Consider the following 22678-nt stretch of genomic DNA (forward strand, 5'->3'; position numbering starts at 1 on the left):
TCAGCACCGGGCCGCAATCAGCCAAAGAAGAAATGGGGTGACCTGCAGCACAGACCTGCTGGAGCATTTCAGCAACACAGCTCAAGGTTGCAGAATGTACACCTCCCAGGGAAAACATGACACCACCCAAAAAATAAACTTGTTCAATAGCTTCTGAAACGAATTCAATCTGGGATGACCCCAAATGACATTTTGCAGCTTGCTCAAGCTGTATCTCAGCCCTTCTCTGAACAGTTCTCTCCCCCACCTGCCTTATACTTCCCAACTGCTCCCTCTTTTCCCCCAGTGAGTTCCCAGCCCATGGCAGTCCCCATCACACTGTTGTTTTCCTTGATGCCCCTCACCACGAGGAAGGCTGAGCCCCAGGCTTAGGGACTCATCCTGTCACTGGCTGAGGAGCAGCAATGTCTCAGAGGTGCAGTGGGATTTTAGTGTCATTCAGAGCTGCTCTCCAGCCCTCAGCTCTCCTCACTGCTGAGTTCCCACTCCCTTTTCCTTGTCCTTGCAGCAGGATGAGCTCTGTGAATCCCCTTGAGCCTCCCCACTCTTCCCAGCCCACGCACCCACCTCAGTTAGGCTGAAGCTGCAGCTTCTCTGTCTCCTGTGGCACACCAGTCCAGTCCCCTGTGCGGGGAGCCCCAGCCCCAGAGCACAGCACTCAGCAGTGCACTCCGGGCTGGAGCAGCTGCCCTGCAGCCCTGGCTTGGCTGTTGGTGGCAAGGGAATGCTCCCTGTTTGCAGCTGTCCCTGCAGGATGGCCCCAGGGCAGAGCCCGGCCGGGCTCCCACTGCAGTCCCTGGAGCTTGGGGCAGACAGTGGTCCCAGAGCTGAGGTTCATGGGGAGCACCCAGAGCTGTGGCTTGCAGTCAGTGTTGGCAAATGTTGTGTTCTCATCTCCTGCAGCCTGTGGGGAAATCAACCTGTGCTGCCAGGCCTGTGTGTGCCAGGGGCTCTTGGATGTCTCTGTATCCATGGACAGAAGGCTCTGTGTGTGCCAGAGGCTCTTGGATGTCTCTGTACCCATGGACAGAAGGCTCTGTGTGTGCCAGGGGCTCTTGGATGTCTCTGTACCCATGGACAGAAGGCTCTGTGTGTGCCAGGGGCTCTTGGATGTCTCTGTACCCATGGACAGAAGGCCCTGTCTGTGCCAGGGTTTCCATAATGTCTCTGTACCCATGGGTATGGAATAGCATGGGCCCTGAAAGTGTCAGTCCTGTTGCTTGCACGCTCCTTCCTTTGTATACAAGACACATCCATGCACACCCCCATGTACAGATACATTCAAACGTCAGGGAGGGAGAGAGATTTCCCACAGAGCTCTAACTTGGGCATAACTCACCTTTTAGCCGGTGGCCGGGAGATTTTTTTCCCATCTCTGTGTGAGAAGGTGTCCAGGAGCTGAAGGAGCAGCATTTAGAAGCAATTTCAGGATTTCTAGGCAGGAAGTGGAGCTGACAACCATCCACGTAACTCGCCGTATTCATCAGGATGTGCTGCTGGTTCTTTGGGAATATGGCCCAATGGAGACACGAGGCTTGGAAAAATCCCAGCGCTCTGTGGATTTGTGCAAAGGGGGAGCAGCAGAAACACTTTGTGTCTGCTCTGGGGACACAAGGCCCAAGGAGCTGCGGTGGCAGAGGGTGACCTGGGCTGGTGGCAGGTGAAGTCCTGGTTCATGACATCCCAGAGTGGCACAGGACAAAGCTCCAAGCACTCCCAACCCCACTGATGAAGTCTTTGTGATGCTGCACATCCTATAGGAAAAGCTGCTGTCACACAATGCACTGGGATTTGTAAGTTTCATTTTCAATACTTTAGGTCCAAGTTTCAAACTGCAATATTTTTGTTCTCAAGACACAGTTGTGCACAATCCATCTCTCATCTTCCTATTGCTTCAACTCCAATTTAAAAAAAAATCTTAATATAGGGAACAAAACCCAAAGTCTTCAAAAAAAAAAGATTCTGAGGTCAGTCCGTAAGATGGATCCAGGCCATCAGAACATGCACAAAGTAAATGAGTTCTCCTTTTAAATAGATCAGTTACCTCTTAATCCAAATTACAAAAGATTTTCACTACACATTTGTTTCTTTTTTTTTCTCTTTCATATTTTTCTCGGGTTTTTTTTCTTTTTTCTTTTTCTTTTTAAGCAGATAACACGTCCTGAAAAAGAAATGTTCAGCAAAATGAGATACATTTCTGATAAACAATGAAAATATTTACTCCTCCGTTTACTTTTCTCTGGATACCCTGAGGTAAAAAATCTAGCAGATATGAGCAGAGGTGTCAAGTGTTTGCTTTGGACTAAGCTGGAGTTCAGCACTGCTGACATCCTGGTCCAGCCAAGAGTTGCAGAATTCTTTTGCACATCTCGAACCATGTGTTTGCAGGCACAGCACCTGCAGAGCTGACACACCCGTGCACGTGAATAACTCTGTTACTCCCTCACAGAATTTGGGCTCTGCCCCAGAACGAGGTGCTCCAGCCCTTGGCTCCTGGTTCCCGTGGGGAGCAGCTCCCTTCCCTCTGGCTGAGCTGCTCAGGCAGAGCCCGGCAGCTCCTGGCCCTGCAGGGCTGAGGCTTTTCCCCGTGGCTGGGCACAGACGGATGGAGCAGCACTGCTAAACACAGGGGCACACAGGGGGACCAGCAGCAGCTGCCTTTGGCCACCTGAGGCTCCAAGGCCCAAACTCTGAGCAGACAGGGCTGGAAGAGACTTGCAGGCTCCCTGCTGGCTCTGCTGCCCCACTTGTGCCCACATGGGAGCCCCCAGGGCCAGCAGGGACTTGAGATGGCAGCCCTGGGCTCCTGGAGCTTGTGCAAGGAACGGAGCTGGGGACTCCCTGTCCATGGGGAGCTTCCAGATGGAAAAGGCAGCTCCAAGGGCAGAGAAAGGAGGGTCTCGACCCCTGGATCTGTGCCAGTGTCACAGTCCTGGGCAGCAGCCACCGAGCCCTGGGGGAGCAGAGGGCACAGCAAGAGGGACAAAAGCAGGCAAGGTCAGAGACTGGAGAGAGCCAGACCCGGCAGCAGGAACAGCTGCTCCATTGCACTCTTGGAGAAAGCTCTTGGCTGGTTCAAAGCGCTGAAAGGCGTGCTGGGCAGAGAGGAGGCCACACCAAACACTGCTCCTGTTTCCACAGCCTCCCCTCTCCGTGTCCCAGAAGGAATTGGACAGACTGTGTTCTTCTCCCCGAGTCGTCTGGTTCAGCACCAGCAGCTGAGCACCAGGAGCTGAAGGAGCTGAAGCCTCAGGCCTCAAGAGCTGGGCCTGAGGAGACTTTGTGAGCAAATGAATGCTGCTAACATGGACCTGGCTGAATGCAGCAGATAGACTCATGGAATTGTTATGTATATTTTAGATAATTCGTGCTTGTGAGAAATAGATGTATGAAATATGTTATATTGGTAAGAAATATTCTGTAAGTTTTTTTAAGCACCCCACCAAGGACGGGAAGGTTGCTTCACAGTATTTCAAAAGAGAATAGGTGCAGCCCAGAAAAGAAGAAAGAGACTTTGCCTCAGGCAAGAAAAACCATCTATAAATCACTTGGACAGAACAGTCGGGGTGAACATAGGGGACCCTATGCTGTAGTGGTCAAACCTGTGTCTCACCAGCGCCGATCCCGGGCTCGGCACTGACCTTTTTTTGATAGTGGCTTTTCGTTGTTATTCTCTAAATTTATATTTGGACAATTTATTAATTTACTTTAATTAATGTGAAAAATGCATATTTTATGATTGGCTTTTCGCAAATATTAAATTGAATACTATATGTATTATGTTATATTGATTAGAAGTGCTGTATTAACATTTTAATAGTATGGTAAATGTAGTTTTGTAGTTAAAATAGAGCCTATGTATGTGGTTTTTTGTTTTTTTTTTTTTTACTAGCTCAAGCAAGAGATGAGATAATGAAGAAACTCTTCACACAGAGATGACAGTGATGGGGGCCCATAAAGAATTACTGCCTCCTTATCGGAAAAGACAAACATTCTTCCACCTTCTCTCCGTCTTTATGGAACCACCAGGATTAAGGGGAAGAAGTTGACAAAAACCAGAAAAGTTCTTAATTTGCAAGGAATTTATGCATCATGTATGAGATGTATGAATATGCAACAGGCTACTGCTTTTAAAGATTATTCCTTTTTTCACAAGGCATGCTTATTGGGCTTAAGTGCCCGAGAGCATCCGGACGTCCGTAATTCTTTGCTTTTTATTGTCTTGTAATTGTCCTAACTCTAAATTTTCATTACTCTAATTGTATTACTATTTTTATAACCATTTTATTATTATTAAACTTAAAATTTTAAAAACCAAGTGATTGGCATTTATAACAATTAATAAATTGGAGCATTCATTTATAACAATCTTGAATCCATCTATAACATACTAAAAATCCTAAAACATAAATTTCTTACCCATGTGACATACTAAACTCCTCTCTACAATCTCTACAATCTATTTCACACTTTTGTGGTTTCCAGTTTACCTTGAGGCTTTGGAAGTTTTCTCCATGAATGAGGGTCAAAGTCAGTGCTCCCCTGGGGGTCAGGACACCCCAGAGCAGACAGAGAAATACTCCCGGCGTCCTGGGTTTCCACATCATCCCTTCCTCCTTTATTCATTATACACAATTCACAAAGTTCTATTGTGACATTTGGGTCTTGGCCAGTCCTTTTCTGTAGGGTATTCAGTGTCACAGTGAGCAGCCAAAGGTGACATATTAGCATTGTCAGCCTTATTTCACATTATCAATTTTTAATTCTATCTGAAAAAAATGTATAATCATGTTCTATTTTTATGTAACTGTTATTAATGATGATAATAATAATATTATATTTCACTTGCACAAATGAACCTGAGCTCAAGTTTTAACCTTCCTCTGTCCCTCCATGTGGGAGCATTCCAAAAGCAATTCTTCCTTCTCTTGGTGCTGTTTCCAGTGTGCCATTTACAAACTTCACCCACATATTCCCAAACCCACATTTCTTTTCCTCCTTCCACATGCAAGTTTTGGATGCATTTGAAGACATCCAGGGGTTCAGCCTCTTTTAACAGAGTGCCCCACTGCTCACAGGGTGCTCTGACCTCAGCCCACTCCAGAGCCAGGGAACTCCAGGGAAGGGCTTCCCATCTGGGAATTTCTGATGGGACTGATTCCTCACATTTACATTTAAAAAGTGACATTTTGTTGTGATCTGGCCAGACTGTGCCAGTTTTGTTTCCCCAGTGGGCAGGGTCAGCACCAAAGACACAGACACCAACTGAAGGACTCAGTGTCATTGACTGTAGCTCAAAGCAGCAAAGAATCACAAAAGGAGCAGCTCAGCAATGCACCCAGCCATCAGCACCAAAGATTGCAGCAGTGATTAAGAAAGATCCAGCAGCAGTTACCCTCAGGCTTTACCATGCCCCAGATCCACACAGCAGCTGGGGAAGCTGTTACAGCCAAGGGCTGCAGAGCCACTCCTGGACACTGGGAATTCCTGCAGGTGCCTCCAGCCACAGGTGGGGCTCCAGCCTCGCTGGGAGAGGGCCCAGCTCTGACAGTGCTGAATGAACAAACTGACAGCGCTGCTGGTGCGGGAACATCTGGTTTCATCCTCCTCCTGGGTTCCTCCCAAAGCCTGGCCAGGGCCCAAGAGGAACCAAGGGAGGCGACTTTGACCATTCAGCCCCAGACAAGGCCAGATGTCGGATTTCATGGCCTTGCCTGGCTTCTAAACACAGAAAGGTCAATCCATGTTTCACTAATGAGTGGATACATCTATCACAGTGCTAATGACCATGCATATTTCATTAGTGAACAGATACAAAGATAACCTTTGGTTGGAAGGTTCATCCAGAGGCCACCTTTGGCTCAGGGCCTCACTCAGGGCTGTTGTCCAGGCCTTGGCACTTCAGGGACGTGGTTTAGTGCTGGGCTCGACACTGCTGGGTGACCGGCTGGACTGGATGAGCTCAGAGGTCTTTTCCAACAGAAAGGGTTCTGTGATTCCATGATTCCATCTGCTGCATTCAGCCAGGTCCATGTTAGCAGCATTCATTTGCTCACAAAGTCTCCTCAGGCCCAGCTCTTGAGGCCTGAGGCTTCAGCTCCTTCAGCTCCTGGTGCTCAGCTGCTCGTGCTGAACCAGACGACTCGGGGAGAAGAACACAGTCCATCCAATTCCTTCTGGGACACGGAGAGGGGAGGCTGTGGAAACGATGGCTCACAATACCGAATCCATGCCAACAAGAGCTCCATTGTGCATTGTTCCCCTTTCAAACCTTAACTGACCACCGACTGACCAATGCCTTGTTTCTCTTTCAAGGGTCACGTTCCCACCCATTAAACAATACACTTTTCTTCATTGTCTTGTCAACCTGCTCAACCATGGATCAAATATGGCAGGGCCTCAGACAGGACTCAGGTTCCTGACACAGTCGTTTGGGAAATACTCCATTCCTCAAATTCTCCTTTGCTGGTCAAGAGCCTCCTAAAAACACTTTCTTCCCTTTGAATGCATTCTAGCGACCTTCTTAGCAGGACCACTCTCTTTATTCTCAAGGCTAAAATAGCCATTTGCACACATTAAGCACTGCAGTGGGGCAATACAGGGTTCAGCCACGCCTGTTAAAGCTAAAGGAATTCACAAGACTAAGCCCTATTTGTTACACTTAACGCCTCTCCTTCCTCTTCTGGGAATCAAACACAAGCATTTCATCAATACACCCTGCGAGTGCTCTTGCTGAGTGAAGCCAAATTGCTGTGTCAATAAAGCAGCCAGGACTCAGTTTCTTCATGCAGGGAAAGCCAACTCTTTATTCACATAACTCATTTTTATACCGTTTTCACAGACCTCGTGTTCAACTCCAATTGCCTGGTCGCTTTCTTGCCAAACAATTCATTGCTTAGAAGGTGGTTTTGTGTGGACGTGCTAAGACTCTCTCTTTTACTCAGGTGTTTACATTTTTCCTTTGTGGACTCTCATGGGACAGATTTGTTGTTTATTTCAGATGCACACTGTAATAACTGCAGTCATTCTTACGATTTTTCACATGGGAAGTTAGCTAGCTGCACGTAGAAGACATAACAGGCCAGCTGGTCATTTTTAGCAGAGCAAGGCCTGATTTTATAAGGCCTTTCTTTCACAATGCCCCTACCTGTGTGCAACACATTGTGACTTTCTTTCAGAAAATTAATGAAGAAAATACAGATTGCCTACTGCAATTATTCTGCTCTCTTCCAAATGAGTTTGCTACTCAAGCAAAACCCTCAGGCACATCCCCGATTCCCTCTCCCAGCAGCTCAGAGCTGCATTGCACAGCGCTTGCTGTGCGCCAGAGAGCACAAAGCCGCTGGCCTGCTGGCCCTGAATATTTCTGCCAAACGCTCTGCATTGCACACCTTTGCTCTGGCTCAGTGCAGAACTGCAGGACTGCAGGCGCTTCCTCCCAGAGCTGTGCGAGGCACTGGCTCCTGCAGACGGGACCTGACAAGCTGCCACCGCCTCCCGCTGGCCGCGGGTCCCCCGGCAGAACTGCCGTGCCTGAAGGACGCTGCCCTGTGCTCCAGCCTGCCCAGCAGCCCGGCTCCCTGCCCCGGTGCCCGGAGTGCTGCACACGCTGCTGACCTTTCCTTTCCCAGGAGCCACAGGGCAGCCGGCAGAAGAGTAGGAATGCTCAGCCAGGCCACCGGCCCTCGGCTGCCCTTGGCCTTCCTCTCCCCCGGGGCAGACTCCAGACGGCCAATGCCTCCGGTCCGGGCTGTGCCCAGCAGGGCTCCGCTTCCCCTCGGGAGCAGCCAGCTGCCGCTTGGGCTCTGAGAGCGGAGGATGCGCCCGGTGCCAGGAAGAGGCACGCAGGGCCGGGCTGCTGCCTCCTGCAGCTACAAGGGCCTCCTGGCCGCCTGCCCGTGCCGAGGCTCAGGCTGCTCCGGGCTCTGCCGGGGCTCTGCTGCGGCTCCACCCCGGGCAAGGCCGGGCCCGCTCGCACCTCACAGTCGCTGACAGCTCTGCACCGGAGGAGACCTTTCAGAGCACCCTCTCTGATCTTTCTGCTTTCTCAGCTGAGCAAGGCTCTCCTCCAGCCCAAGACATTGCACTTAGGGATACAAGTCCAAGTGGCAGGCGCCCCAATGCTCTCGAGTCACAGCTGAAGGGCTGCATCAGCACAGGGTGTTTGGACTGCCCCACTCCCCCTTTGGTTTTTCCTGCATATGTCATTGCCCTTTCTGCCTCAAACTGAAGTACCACAGCAGGGCAAAAACAGTCCAGTGGGCCGTATTCCAAAGGCAGTGTGGTCTGAAGAGGATGAATGAAGAAGAGCCTTCCCCACTTTCACACCGTGCCAAAGACTCCCTAAGTGTCACTTTGCACCTTTAAGGAGCAACAGGCAATTCAGAAGGAAATCTTGAGGTTATTCACAGAGCGAGAAAGAAGGGAATCTTCAAGGTGAGTTGTGGTTTCAAACTTTATTCATTTCCAATGCTACTGTTCCCTGTCCTATTAGACAATCCTATCCTAACACTAACCCTAACCCTAACCTACAATCCTAGTCGAAGTAAATGGTAATCGTCCTGATGTGATTATCACATTCTTGTCTCCTTCCTCTTCTTCACTGAAACAATCAGTGGCACCAGGCTGGACGCAGGCTCAGCAAATGTCACAAATGGATGCTGCCCAAAGGAAAAAAAATCAACAAAAAGCAATGAACCATGAGTTTCCAAGCTCAGTATTTCACAGGATTCCTCTGGCTCCTAGAAAGATGCGGAAAGAGGAGCAATGGGACCATCTGCACCCCATCTTTATGTGCAGGACCTTGCCATCACAGGCAAACCTGGCCCAGAATCCCACTCATCCGTTTATTCTGGTTTCTCCATCTTGATGGGATTTTTGCCCTGCCAGTGCTCTAGAAGTGGTGCTTTCTGTCCCTGGGGTTTCTTCCTTTCAGGAAACTCCAGTGACTCCCATAAGTCCCTGTCTTTGAAAGACAGGCCCCGTGCTAATTTCCACAGGGAGACAGAGCAGTGTCTACCTTTCCATGCTCTGCCCCTCCTGTGCTGGATGGCACCTTCCTTCCCAGCAGGGCCAGCCCAGTGGCGCTGGCTCCTGCAGTTCCCTCTCTGCCACACGACCTGGCAGTAAGCCTGGGCCAGTTCCCTTCTGCCTGAGCGTGCCAGGCAGCAGATGGGGCTGGGACAAGTCCCTCTCAGCATTCCCTGTTTGCGTGCCAGAAACCTCTAAGGGTGGGGTGGGGGGCACAAACCAGAGGCTCACAGTGAGCCCCTCACAGCCCCTCCTGCCCACAGCCAAATCTCTCCAGACTGCTCTGCCAGGACTGGCATCCTTGGGTTCCTCCACCACCATTTCATGGCTCTGTACCCTGCATTGCTCTACTTCAATTCTTTTGCCACTAGATAAAACTGAACACCCCACCAAATTACAGAACAGGGCGACAGAAACAGAGGACAGAGCGCCTCTCCTCTGAGGACAGGCTGAGAGACCTGGAGTTATTCAGCCTGGAGGAGAAGAGGCCCCAGGGCGACTTCATTGCTGAGTTCCAGTACTTCAAAGGGGATTCTCAGGAAGTAGGAAAGACCTTTTTTCACAGGCTCAGTTGCAATAGGACATGGGATAATATTTAGAATATATAATGGGGATTGAGTCAGATTAGGTCTAAGGAAGAACTTGTTCACTTAGAGCATGGTGCCACACTGGCAACTGGCACAGGTTGTCCCAAGAGCTGAGTTGCATTTAAAAAAGTGATTTTAATTGTTGCTGATCTCTTGCTCTTTGAGTCATGTTGCTTGCTCTGAGTATGGCTCTGGTAGTAAGTACTGAAAACCAATAATGAGCTTGTGGTTTTCTTGCAGTGCATGCAGGTTTTAATGATTATTATCTCCTACATTTATTAAATGCATAAAATATGTTAAGAAGACGGCACCTTGTGGAACAATTTCTGATTACGTATAGATGTTCTGATCTGACAGATGAAGTCTGTCTTCTTTTTAAATGGGAATACACTTAGTATTTATTCAATTATAAAATATTTATGGTCTGCAGCTAAAAACCTGAAACTTCATTCTTTAATAGTAGTGTGAAAAATGCCTATTATATGGCTCTACGCAGATATTTACTACATGTATTATGCTAGGTTGGAAAGTTATGCTGTAGTAACATTTTAATAATATAGTAAATGTAGTTTTGTAATTGAAATTAAGCTTTAGTAGTTAAAATAGAAAATATGTGTGTGTGGTATTCTTTTTGCTCAAGAGAAGGAGAAGATAATCAAGAAATTCTTCACACAGAGATAACAATTACAGAAACCCCTAAATCTTCCAGAGGAGAGGAATTTATGGCTTTCCTTATCAACAAAAAAACCGAACTTCTCCAAACTCGACTTAGACTTCAAGGCGCCTGGGATTAACAGGAATTCCTCAAGAAGTACCGAACAAATTTCTTGTTTTAAATAAAAAATATGCATATTCATGAAGTGATTTGTGTATGCAACAGGTTACCCCTCTTAAGGAGGGAATTCTCTTTTATCGGGGTCCTTCTCCTGCCTCACTTTTGTCCAGAGAGAGGTACCCAGCCCGGGCTGTAACTTTTTGCTGTTATTGTCTCTTTAATTGTCCTAACTCTAATTGTTTAATCTCTATTACTATACTTGTATTAATTTTTTTTTCCATTTTATTTTTATTAAACCTTTATAAATTTTAAAAACCAAGTGATTGGCGTTTATTACATAGATATGTTCTACCACAGTGGGCTAGTCAGAGTGCACCAATGGTGTGAAAGGTTTTCACTTTGAGACCAATCATATTTCACCTTAGCGATGCTGGTTATCAAAGAGGAATGCTACTTGTTAATAAAGATTATTCTTTGCCTTCTGAAGATGGAGTCTCTTCATTTCCATCCCTGCCTCAGCAGCGACACATGTGGCTATGCACCCAGTGCTGTTACTTTTGCTTTATCCCTTGTTGCACCTTTAAAAAATTTTAAAGGGTGAGCCTCGTTTCTCACACTGACCCAATAGTTGCTGAGGCTGCTAGAAACTCCTCTGGCCACCCTGCCAGCCAGCGTACCTCTACCAGAGGATATCTAAGCCCTCTTGCCCAGGGCATTTCAGTAAAATACACCCAACATCCCTGGCAAGGACAGAGAGCCCAAGGTAATTGCCCTGCTTTGCAATCTCATTTGTAGTCAGGCTATTAATTTTAGCCAGGCACCCCTCATTAGCTCGTTTTTCTAAAACAAAAAGACCCATGGCAGTACATCTTGAAGAATGTCTCTGCCAATCCTCAAAAGTCCCAATGACTCACCCCATGGAGCTGTCCCAACACCCTTTGCCAGGGTCAAAGCTCCTGGCATCCACTGTTTACTGCCCTTTGTTAATCAGTTCTGCTTCTTTCTTGTGCCTCACTACCTTTAATAATCTCCCACTCCTCTGGTGGAAAAGACAGCACCAGCACCACCACCTCCCCCCTCCCCGCCGGCAACAGCTGAGTCACCTGGAGCAAAGGGAGGATCCCAGAGACCTCTGGCAGAAGCCTGCCTTCTGAACATCTCCACTGAGCAGTTGATTACCTGTTGTCTCTTCTGAAAACCCTGCCTGATGTCCCTTAACTGCTCTTATTTCTACCTCCTCAGGCAAATTCACCACCTCCAACAAGTGAGTAATTGAGCTTTGAGGAGGGAAGGTTTTTTCCTGCAAGTTAACCTAAACCTCACTCCCTCTCAGCTTTCCTCCCAGCTTTCCAAAAGCCTGTAAAACCCACGCGCATACTTGGAATCTGTAAACATTTTCCCACCAAGCTAACTTGAGTTTGGAATTCCAGCTAAAGTCAGTGCTGCTGCTAAGAGAAGGAAAATGGTTCCATGACAGTTGTCTTTTTAAATTTGAGGTGTAATTTAATGTTTCTCTTAAAAGATACCTCACAGGATCCCTGTATGTGCTGTTCCAATAAGTCACTTAGAAATAATCTTTATACTGTTTTGCATAGGATGAAGGGCACTGCCAAGCTGAGATGCCTGTGGAATGCTGAGATTTGGCAAAGCAGTGTACCAGCTTCATCTACAAAAGGCAATGGCCTTGTTGCTTTCAGCAGAACTGCTCCATTCAAGCAGGTAGGAACTGGAAGGTTCAGTTCATAACCCCTAGTTTGACTGTCAATGCCAGAGGCTCAACCTCCACCTGGCCGACGTCCTGGAACGAGTAAGCGCTGGCCAGGAAAGCTGGGAAGGGGGGTGGTGTTGGGTGGGCATGTGACATCCTCTCTGGGACTTTGCTGGGAGAGCTGAGACCCCGCTGTGTACCTTCTTTGGTCTTGGATCTGCTGCATCACTCTTGTCGGTATTTCACTGGGTCTTGAGGAAATCTCTTGCATTTTTTGCAGGTAAATTCCATAGGCTACAAGGTGTATGGAGCTGGGAGCAGCAGCCTCTATGGGGGAACAATCACCATCAATGCCTGCAAGGTGAGGTCAGGAGCCTGGCTGTGGGCAAGGGCAAGAATACAGTCAAGGAGAACAAGGGCCACAATTTGAACAGAATTTAGATACTTATTTTAGATCATTTTTAGATCCTGTGCCGCAAAGCTGGGTGACTCTGGGCAAGCCATTTTGTCTGTGTATGAGTTTTCTACTTAAAAAACACCTGGTGGAATTAGACTGGCTTGGTCAAGTGACCTGACTGCTCAGTCTGTAATTGCTGTTACTGCATGAACAGATAGTTCAGTAGCATTCTCAGGAGACACATTAACAGTAGGATTTACAAGCAGTTTATCCCAACAGTTTGAGGAGATGAATGCAGAGCTGGAAGAGAATAAAGAGCTTGCTGGGAATCGCCTTAATAAGCTGGAGGAACTACGTCAGGATCTTGAGGAAGTAACAACACAGAATGAAAAGCTCAAGGTGAGACATCTGTAGCCGTGTGAGGGTGAAGGTGTTCTGTGGGATGGGCTGCCCTCAGCTTTGCAGTGATGTGTCTGCAGAAAACCTCATCAGCAGTTCTGAGCCTGCTCTTTCGCAGTGTTACACTTTGCTTCAGGTACAACTCAGCGAGTCTGTGGCTCCGCTTGCAGCTCAGCGCATTGGTGACAGCGTGTGGCCACCGTGGGAAACTGTACTGGTTTCCTGCCCGTTCCCGTTCTGCTCTTTTAGTCCATTTTAACCATGTCTGGTTCAAACTGTTTTCACCTCTTTACAAGTAGTGATCCCTCCTCCACCTTCCCCACGTCCTGTGCAAGTGGAACCAGAGAACAGAAACAATCAGGGAACTTGTGTGGGGAGAGAGGCTCTTGAAAGAGTCATTGAATTTCTGTCTTTCCCACTGTGGGGGATGGCTAGATAGGAAACAGCCTATGAGTTTGTGATGTTTTAAAGGTGGTAACACAAGAAGCTGTGGCTCTGTGGTAGATAAGTATATCATGGAGAGAATAACCCAAATTTCATCTTAGTGGTCAGTGCCAGTTATACAAAATGTCTGTCTTGATAACCTAAATCCAGAGATCTGATGCTGGGAACTGTCTTAAGGCACCTCTGAATTCTGCTTATCCACATGAGTTTGTTTTGAGAGAAGTGGTCTTTAGCTTACAGCTTTTTTTTTTTTTCCCTCCCTAATTAGTTTTAAGCTGAATGCATGTCTATATGTGTCTGTTTCACTGCTGCTAGTCACAATCATTTGCTAACTTTTTTTTCTAGTTCAGTTCTCTGGGTTTTTATTAATTTCTCTCTCAGTCATTATGGTTTACTGGCAGAATGCTAACATAATGCCTACTTGCATGTGCATTTTATCTGTTCTCTCATACTTTTCTATGTGTCCATCTTTATTGATCTGAGTGATTATGCTTTATTATGTTTTCCAAGGTCACATCTTTGAGAGAAACTATTTCAGGACCCAAAAGTCAAAAACTTCTGTCATGTGGTTGTGCAAGAGAAGCAGCCTAATGCATGCAGAGAGCACAGAGATTTTTTAAAATAGGTACTGAATCCTATCACTTGGACCTACTTCACAGCAATGCTATTCAAGTTCTACTTTTGTCTTTGCTTGTGGCAGCTTGATTCACTGTCTTGAGAGACAGAAACCAAAGGCAAGGGGATAATTTCTCTTTTTGTGGCATTTTCTTGTGTCCCAACCAGGTTGAGCTGTGACAGGCAGTGGAAGAGGCTGCGAAGGAGACCCCGGAATATCGCTGCATGCAGTTCCAGTTTTCTGTTTTGTATAACGAGAGTCTCCAGCTGAAGGCACACCTTGACCAGGCCCGCACGCTGCTCCGTGGCACCTGCAGCACGCACCAGCGCCAGGTGGAGCTGATGGAGGTAACAGCTCTGCTCCCTCAGCCTGGGAGCTCTGTCATGCCAGCACCATCACTGCTGGGTCGGCGTGCCTCTGCAAACGCTCAGGGAATTGACGTTTCTGGCAATAATCCAGGCTCTTGTGGTACCTGATATTGATGAGGTGAGAGATGCTCCAGGTTCAAAGCACCGAGTTCTGTTTCCTTTTTGTTCCTCAGAGGGATGAGGTCAGCCTTCACAAGAAGCTACGCACTGAGCTGATTCAGCTGGAGGACACCCTGGCACAAGTCCGCAAAGAATATGAGATGTTGAGGATAGAGTTTGAACAGACACTTGCTGCCAATGAGCAAGCAGGTATGGTGTTGTTCTGCTGAGCCTGAAAACAACCACCTATCCACCAATGCTCATTAGGGGCTACAGTGCACAAGAACACTTGGGTTGATTCTTTGTTGCTGTTAAATACTTGTTCAGGTCTCTTCACCTCAAAACAAAGCTCTTCACCTGTTTTATTGGGAGGCCAGCTCCACTTCTTTCTAGATGCTGCATAATAGATCCATTTTGCTAACAATTTGGTTTATGGTAGGATATTTTGAATTATTAAAAATTTCTTGGGGCGGGAGGATTCATTTCCAAGTCTGTAAGGACAATCTAGATAGCAAAGCAGTAATTCTTAAATTTCATCAGAGGAAATAAATTAGTTCTGAAGTGGCGTTTAAATCCGATTTCTTTTGTAACATGACGTGTTTCCCTTAGGATCATGGGCATAAAAAGAATGCTAAGTGGGAGCTTAGGACTGTGAATTTGCAAGGATTTGTGGTTGTATATGAAACTGGTATGACTTTTTTTCTGCAAGTGTTTTGTGTTGCTCTGTTACGTAGCAGAATGGTGATAATCTTGTTTTATTTGTCATTGTCACTTAGCTTGTTCTCCATCTCCATGCAAGAAGGTTGACAGAAGTGTGGTTTGTTACCGAGGTGTTTCTGTTTTTGCAGGCCCCATTAATCGGGAGATGCGTCACCTCATCAGCAGCCTCCAGAATCACAACCACCAGCTGAAGGGAGAGGTGCTGAGATACAAGCGCAAACTGAGAGAGGCCCAGTCTGACCTGAGCAAGGGAACACAGCAGGAAATGCCAGCAAAGAGGGGAAAGTGCTTAGGAGAGGGGGGAATGCTGTCACTCTTGCCAGGAGTATCAGCCTTTCTGATCAACTGTGCAGGTTGCAGTGAAATTTTCTGTGGAGCTCTGCACTCTGCTGCTTCCTTTGACTAAATGAATGCTTTTTCTTTGTGGCTGTGTAGTTGCTCCGTGGAAAGGGGGCATGGAAGCATGGATCTGGGAAGACAAGGGAGAAGAGAGTAAGGAAGACTCCTGGCTCATGGCAGCTGAGAAGAAAGCAAAAGCTGAGGTATTCCTAATTTCTCTTCCTCTTTTCTTTTTAATGTGTTACTTAAACTTCTTTTCAGCTACTCTGCAGCAGAACTGTGTTGTTTCTCTCCTCAGAACTGAGGATTGTTTGTCTTCTCAGCTTTGTCACTTGGAGATTGGAATGGTCTGCAGATAAACGGGGACTAGTTGCTGGTGCAGGCACACACACACAACAATCTCTAGGTTCATAAGCACAGACCCATTTGCAGATCCCTGGAGTTCCAGCATGTCCCTCTGTTTGAGATCCCTGTGGTTCCAAGCCCCTCTTACCTTCTTCACAAGCAGGTCTCACCTATAGGCAGCACTTCCTCTGTGCAGCACATATACGTGGGGTAAAGAGTTAGATTGCACGGCGATACTTCAGAAAATGTGTAATGAAAAGATACAAGAAAATAGGACAGGACAGGCTGTGATGATCACGGGCAAGGCCGAGCCAGACAAATGTGTACTGACTGCCCATATTTTCCATAGGACTGGTTCCTTTTATGCCCTTCTCTGTCTAACCCCAGTTTGTTCATCCTTGGTCTCCGTTTCCCTGCACATTGCTCCTGGATTTGAGCGGCTCTTGATTCCCACAGCTGTCCCACTTCAGGAGCCATTCCTGCTTTACAGTGTCATCAATTACAAAGTCTAAGCTGATTTTCCTGGAGGTTGTTCCTGTAGCTTCCTGGAAGCTGTTGTGACTGGAGAGGTTTGCTTCCTCTCTATGTCTCGGTGCTTGTTTTGTCAGGTTTGTGTCTCTGTATATTTTGGTTTGGGTTTTCTCCTTCTCGCACAATCAGATAACCTTGATGGAATAAACATTTTCACACTCCCATGTGCTCTCATCAGTTAGTGGGACTGACCAAGTTTCGTTCTCCTCACTGCCTCCCTTACCATTTGGCTGCCAAGTTTGTATCTCTGTATGTTTTATTTTACCTCCTCCTTTTCCTATTATTTCCTTCTTGTATGGAAGAAGGTCTTTGACCAGATGCCCTTAAAGGAGCAGATGCTTTCTGAGCACATACCCATACATGTACAATTGCAGGAGACTGATGTTCCTACTCTGATAAAAGATGATGTGATATTTTCAAAGGTGTGGAAGTCAAGATCTTGGGCTTACAGCCCACCTCAATGGTACATCTGCCTGTAATACTCTTGTCAAAACAGCCTGGGGTTTTTTGCCGTGCTTTGAAGGCAGTCCTGAGTGTTTCAGAGAATTGTGGAGAAAGCAGGCTCTTAACAATGCTCAGGGCATATCCCTGTGCTTAGTGTCATTTTTGGTTGGTTCTTGTAGCTTGAAGAACTGAGGCAGAGGGTGAAAGAATTGGAAGACAAGGAAAAAAAGGAGAGTAAGAAGGTGGCTGATGAGGATGCCCTCCGCAAGATCCGAGCAGTGGAGGAACAGATTGAATATTTACAGAAGAAACTTGCCATGGCTAAGCAGGTGAGAAATTCCTGATGAGTTCTCTTTTGGCTGGGGCAACTGAATGAGCTGCCTTCAGGTTACGTCCAGGAAGAGAGAAGGAATTTATATCTGTATGGGCCAGAGATGGGAGTTTAGTGCTTGTTTACCAAAGGGGAAGAAAACTGAGCAAGCAAAAGAACTACCAATAAAATAACCCCCTCCACCCTCAGCTCCAGGATATCGCAGGCAGGCCATGGTGGGAAATTTTAAATAACAATTAAACATCAAATAAGCAATTAAACATGTGGCCTCGGTGAAGTGCACAGAGGAGAATTGCCTTTATCAGCCATTAGGGGAAGAGATTACAATTTCTTTTTAAGAATTATTACGTCCTCAGTTCATCTAGTGAATATGTTTGCATGGAAGTGGTACATACCATCTGCTAAAAAAGGCTCAATCCAATGAGAGAGCAGGACCACCTCAGCAGGGTAGAGGCAAGCCAATGAATTGACATGTACTTTTTTGGAATTCAGATTCTTGTTATTGTAGAGCAGAACTGCTCTACCTTGTCAATGTTGAAGTGGTCAAAGGGAGTTTAAGGAGCTTGGCAGCCTGTTAGTTGGAAGCTGTCCACATGTAGAATTTTTGGACCTGTCCACAGGAGCTGGCTCGGTTCCAGTTCTTTAGCTCTTTTGGTTTACTTCGACCAGGCCGCATGGCTTCCCTTCCCCCACCCAGCGCATGGCTGGGCAGGGGAGGTCTGCACTGCACTCTGACTGGAACCAAAGAGAGTGAGCTCTTGGGAGTTGTTGCTTTTAACCCTCTGTGTTCTCAGAGGCGTGCCTGTGCCTTTCAGTGGTCACTCCAGGTGCTAATATCTAAACCTGACCACTGATTGGTTTGACCCAACTTCCTGAAAAAAAATTCACTTCCATGTCAAACCATGACAGGGGTCCAGGGCACAGTTTGGCCAGAGCCTGTGAGTCTTTTGCAGGAGGAAGAGGCCCTGCTGTCAGAAATAGATGTCACAGGCCAAGCCTCTGAAGACATGCAAGAGCAGGACATCCGCCTGATGCAGCAGCTGCGGGAGAAGGATGATGCCAACTTCAAACTGATGTCAGAACGTATCAAGTCCAACCAGATCCATAAGCTGCTGAAAGAGGGAAAGGAGGAGCTGGCAGACCAAGTTTTGACACTGAAAACACAGGTAATAGGGTAAAGTGAAAGAGGACAAGAGAGCTGGTGGGGAGGTGGAGGTGTGAGTTACCTGTTTTAGGCAGCTGCACACAGCGGAACTGTTTGCTTGCTCCCCCACTGAGGGAAAGGGGAAAGAACCAGAAGGGACAAAGTGCACAAACAGATGAGATGAAATAAAGGGAGTTTAACAGCTAAAGCAAAGATGTCCATGCAAGCCAAACAAGAAATGAATTAATTGGTTACTTCCTGGGGCAGGTAGGAGTTGAGCCATCTCCAGGAAGGCAGGGCTTCATCACGCCTTATTGTTATTTAATAAAGGCTGCAGCTCTGAACATCCTCCCAGTCCTCCTTTCCAGCAGCTGTTATTGCTGAGCACAGCACTGTAGGGTATGTAACACCCCTTGGGCCAGCGGGATCAGTTGTCCTGGCTGTGTGGCATCCCAGCTTCCTGGGCATCCTCTGCCTACCTGCTGGTGAGCAGCATGAGTCACAGAAGGTCTTGGTGCTGTGTAAGTACTGCTCAGCAGCAGCTAAAACAGTGCTGTGTTACTGACAAGGCTTTTGCTTCAAAATGCAAAACACGGCAACATGTGAGCTGCTCTGAAGAGAATTACCTGTCCTCACCAGAATCAGTCCAGGATGGAGCGTTCCTCTCACCAGCCTAGGAATGCATCAGGCTTCAAAGGAGACTGTCTTTGTAAAAAAACTGAGACTGCTTTTTGAGCCTTAAAATGTCCTGTGGGTGAGGAAAAGTGGTAAATCCTTTTCCTGTTGGAATGGTACTTCGGCCTGTATATTCTACCTGTAGCTATATGTATTGGTAACAAGCAGGAGCAGTTGGAAACCATGGTTCAGCCTGAACTACCTCCTACAAGGGCACAGGCTGGGAGAGGAAATCACTGAGAACACTGGAACAGAGAGGGACTTGTGGATTCTGGTGGATGAGAGGCTGGACCTGACCCAGCAGTGCACTCTGGGAGCCCAGAAAGCCAACTGCATCCTGGGCTGCATCCAAAGCAGCGTGGGCAGCAGGCTGAGAGAGGGGATTCTGCCCCTCTGCTCTGCGCTTGCGAGACCCCAGCTGCAGTGCTGCATCCAGCTGCGGGGTCCTCAGCACAAGAAAGACACACGGACCTGTTGGAGGGAGTCCAGAGGAGCCTATAAAGATGATGAGAAGAAATGAGCACCTCTGCTACAAGAACAGGCTGAGAGAGCTGTGCCTGTTCAGCGTGGAGAAGAGAAGACTCAGGGGAGCCTTCATTGCAGCCTTCCAGTAGCTGAAGGGGGCTTAGAAAACTGAGGGAGAGGAACTTTTTATATGAGCATACATTGACAGGACAAGAGGCAATGGCTTTAAACTGAAAGAGGGCAGGCTTATATTAGATGTTGGGAAGAAATTCTTCACTCAGAGGGTGGTGAGGCACTGCTGGAAGTTGCCCAAAGAAGTTGTGGATGCCCCATCCCTGGAATGTTCAAGGCCAGGCTTGGATGGGGCTTTGAGAAACGTGCCCTAGAGGAAGTTATCCCAGGGAGGCTGGGACTAGATGATCTTTAAGGTCCCTTCCAATCCAGGCCATTCTATGACTCTGTATCCTGTCGTCCTTGGAACCACTGTGGAACTGTTTGCTGCCTTGCAGCAAGTCTTTAAGCTGCTGTCCAAAAATTAAGAAATCTTTGTTGGAAATATTTGACTGCTAAGCTTTAAAGTGTTGACCATAGAGATCTGGGTACAGCTCTTTGGATACAGGCACAGCTGTTCAGCTTGAATGACAGCTCTGAAGACAAACAGAGCATACATTCATTCCTTCTGTTCCCCCTGTCTCCCTTTCCAAGGTGGATGCCCAGCTGCAGGTTGTATGTAAGCTGGAGGAGAAGGAACACTTACTGCAGAGCAGCATTGGAACGGGAGAGAAGGAGCTGGGTCTGCGAACACAGGCCCTGGAGATGAGCAAACGCAAGGTGAGCGATGCCTTCGTTTCCTCTTGGGTTGTGAGGTGGAGCTGCTGCCTTGTGGGAGGCATGGAAGGCTCTGAGCTCTCACTGGGATTAGAGAACCTGGTATTCCCTGCTTTTGGATGAGTATATCAGAAGGCTGAGGAGTCCTGGAGAGAATTATGATTAAAGTACTGGAGACTGATGTTTTCCTTTGATAAGGAGAAGCAGGTCATATGTTTTTCTGTGTAACCTGTGGTGAAGAGAGAGACAGCAGCCAGATGGACTGGGGTCAAAGCTTTTGTAGCAAAGATGGGTTAAGCAAAAGGAAATACAGCTGGGGAATGTGAACACTTTCAACAAATGCCTAAGATGAGTAAAGTAGGTGTGTTACCAGTAAAATAAGTCTAAGTTTATAGCTGATGCTGCCTTTGTTGTTAAGTTTTAGTAGAAATGCAGAAATTACATTAAAACAGGCAGAAAGGAAAGCAGGAATATCCCTGTGAAGAGGAGCTGGGGAGAATTCAGCAGTGACCTGTGTTTAATAGGACAATTTGTGGTATTAAGGGCACTTGGTTATAAAGTCAGAAGAGAACTGGTGAAGAGAGATTGTTAGAAATAGGTATCGTGCAGTTCTGTCTAGTACAGCGATAGAACTGCCTCTGAAACACTTTAATAGAGAAGACATGGAAGCTGGAAGGCTGAAAATAGGTTAAGAAGATAATTGGATGATCATTGGTGTTTTTGTAAGAGATGTGCGTTGCAGTGTGCCAGGGTTTGGCTCTGCCCAAAGGAATCTTGAAGCTAAATGATTAGAACTTGTTGATAATAAGGTAAGAACAAGGGACTAGAGACCACTAGAGCTGTTCTTCTGTGTTTGGTCCTTATATACTGGTTTTCTTTCTCAGGCCATGGATGCAGCCCAGCTTGCAGATGATCTGAAGGCCCAGCTAGAGCTGGCTCAGAAGAAGTTACATGATTTTCAGGAGGAGATTGTAGAAAACAGAGCAACTAGAGGGAAGGAGATGTTCAACCTCAAAAGGGCTGAGGTATATACCCTATGCACAATCCTTCAAGATCTGTCTGTTTTAGTGTCCTTCTCCTTGTACACTGAGCTTGCAGAGGGTTTCAGCTGAACTGCTCTTGGTATTCAGTTTCGCTTTGATTTTGGCTTCATCGGGTCTTGGCTCTTTCAGATTTTGTCCCCTGATAACTGACAATACTTGTGGCATCAGATGATCATGTTGTCTCTTGGATTATAGGGGATGAAACTATGGCTGGCATGACTTAGGCAGGTGCACGTTCTCTTTGGTCCCTGAAGAAGCTGACAGAGAATGTACTGCTCCTTCACTTGGTCTCCTGTTTTTCTGCAGGAAGATATTTCTAGGTTGCGCAGGAAGCTGGAGACCACAAAGAAGCCTGACATGGTTCCCAGCTGTGATGAGATCCTGATGGAGGAAATCAAGGATTACAAGGTGAGTGTCTGTGTCCCTCAGCTTCCCTTTTTACTTTAGTCAGAAGGTGTGTAGGCACACTTTCAGTGTCTGACATCTCTCGTCTGTACTCTGGCACCTGAGAAACCACCTTGTCCTTCTGAGGAATGGAAGTACCGACATGTTGAGACATCTCTGAGCACAGCAGCTGGGCTGCAGGGCCCCTCACAGCTCTATGTGTGTGTCTGTGTCTGTGTGTGTGTGTGTGTGTGTGTGTGTGTGTCTGTGTGTGCCTGTGTGTGTGTCTGTGTGTCTGTGTGTGTGTGTGTGTCTGTGTGTGCCTGTGTGTGTCTGTGTGTGTCTGTGTGTGTGTCTGTGTGTGTCTGTGTGTCTGTGTGTCTGTGTGTGTCTGTGTGTCTGTGTGTCTGTGTGTCCGTGTCTGTGTCTGTGTGTGTCTGTGTGTGTGTCTGTGTGTGTGTGTGTGTGTGTGTGTCTGTGTGTGTCTGTGTGTGTCTGTGTGTCTGTGTCTGTGTGTGTGTCTGTGTGTGTCTGTGTGTCTGTGTGTGTCTGTGTGTGTCTGTGTGTCTGTGTGTCTGTGTCTGTGTGTGTGTGTGTGTGTGTGTCTGTGTCTGTCTCTGTGTGTGTGTGTGTGTGTCTGTGTGTGTGTGTGTTGCAGGCCTGCCTGACGTGCCCGTGCTGCAACATGCGCAAGAAAGACGCGGTGCTCACCAGGTGCTTCCACGTCTTCTGCTTCGAGTGTGTGAAGACGCGCTACGACACGCGGCAGCGCGAGTGCCCCAAGTGCAACGCGGCCTTCGGGGCCAACGACTCCCACAGGATCTACATCGGCTGAGGCCCTCTCAGAGCCCCTGCTGGTGCTGAGCCAGCCTCCTTCCCTCCCTCTCAGCTTCTGCTGCCTGAGCTGCAGTGTCTTCTGGGAGGAGCCTTCAGGGTCTCCAAAGAAATACACTCTGGATCTTGCTTCCTTCCTTGGCCCTGTCCCTTTGGTCATGCCCTCAGTTTT

General features: G+C 47.4%; 1 pseudogene; it reads left to right on the forward strand.

The window, feature by feature from the left end:
- The first annotated feature begins 12512 nt into the window (after nt 1–12512).
- Nucleotides 12513–22522, forward strand: LOC137467247 (E3 ubiquitin-protein ligase BRE1A-like; annotated as a pseudogene).
- The last annotated feature ends 156 nt before the right edge of the window (nt 22523–22678 follow it).

Source organism: Anomalospiza imberbis, unplaced genomic scaffold (genome assembly GCF_031753505.1).
Source record: "Anomalospiza imberbis isolate Cuckoo-Finch-1a 21T00152 unplaced genomic scaffold, ASM3175350v1 scaffold_55, whole genome shotgun sequence".
NCBI lineage: Eukaryota > Metazoa > Chordata > Aves > Passeriformes > Viduidae > Anomalospiza > Anomalospiza imberbis.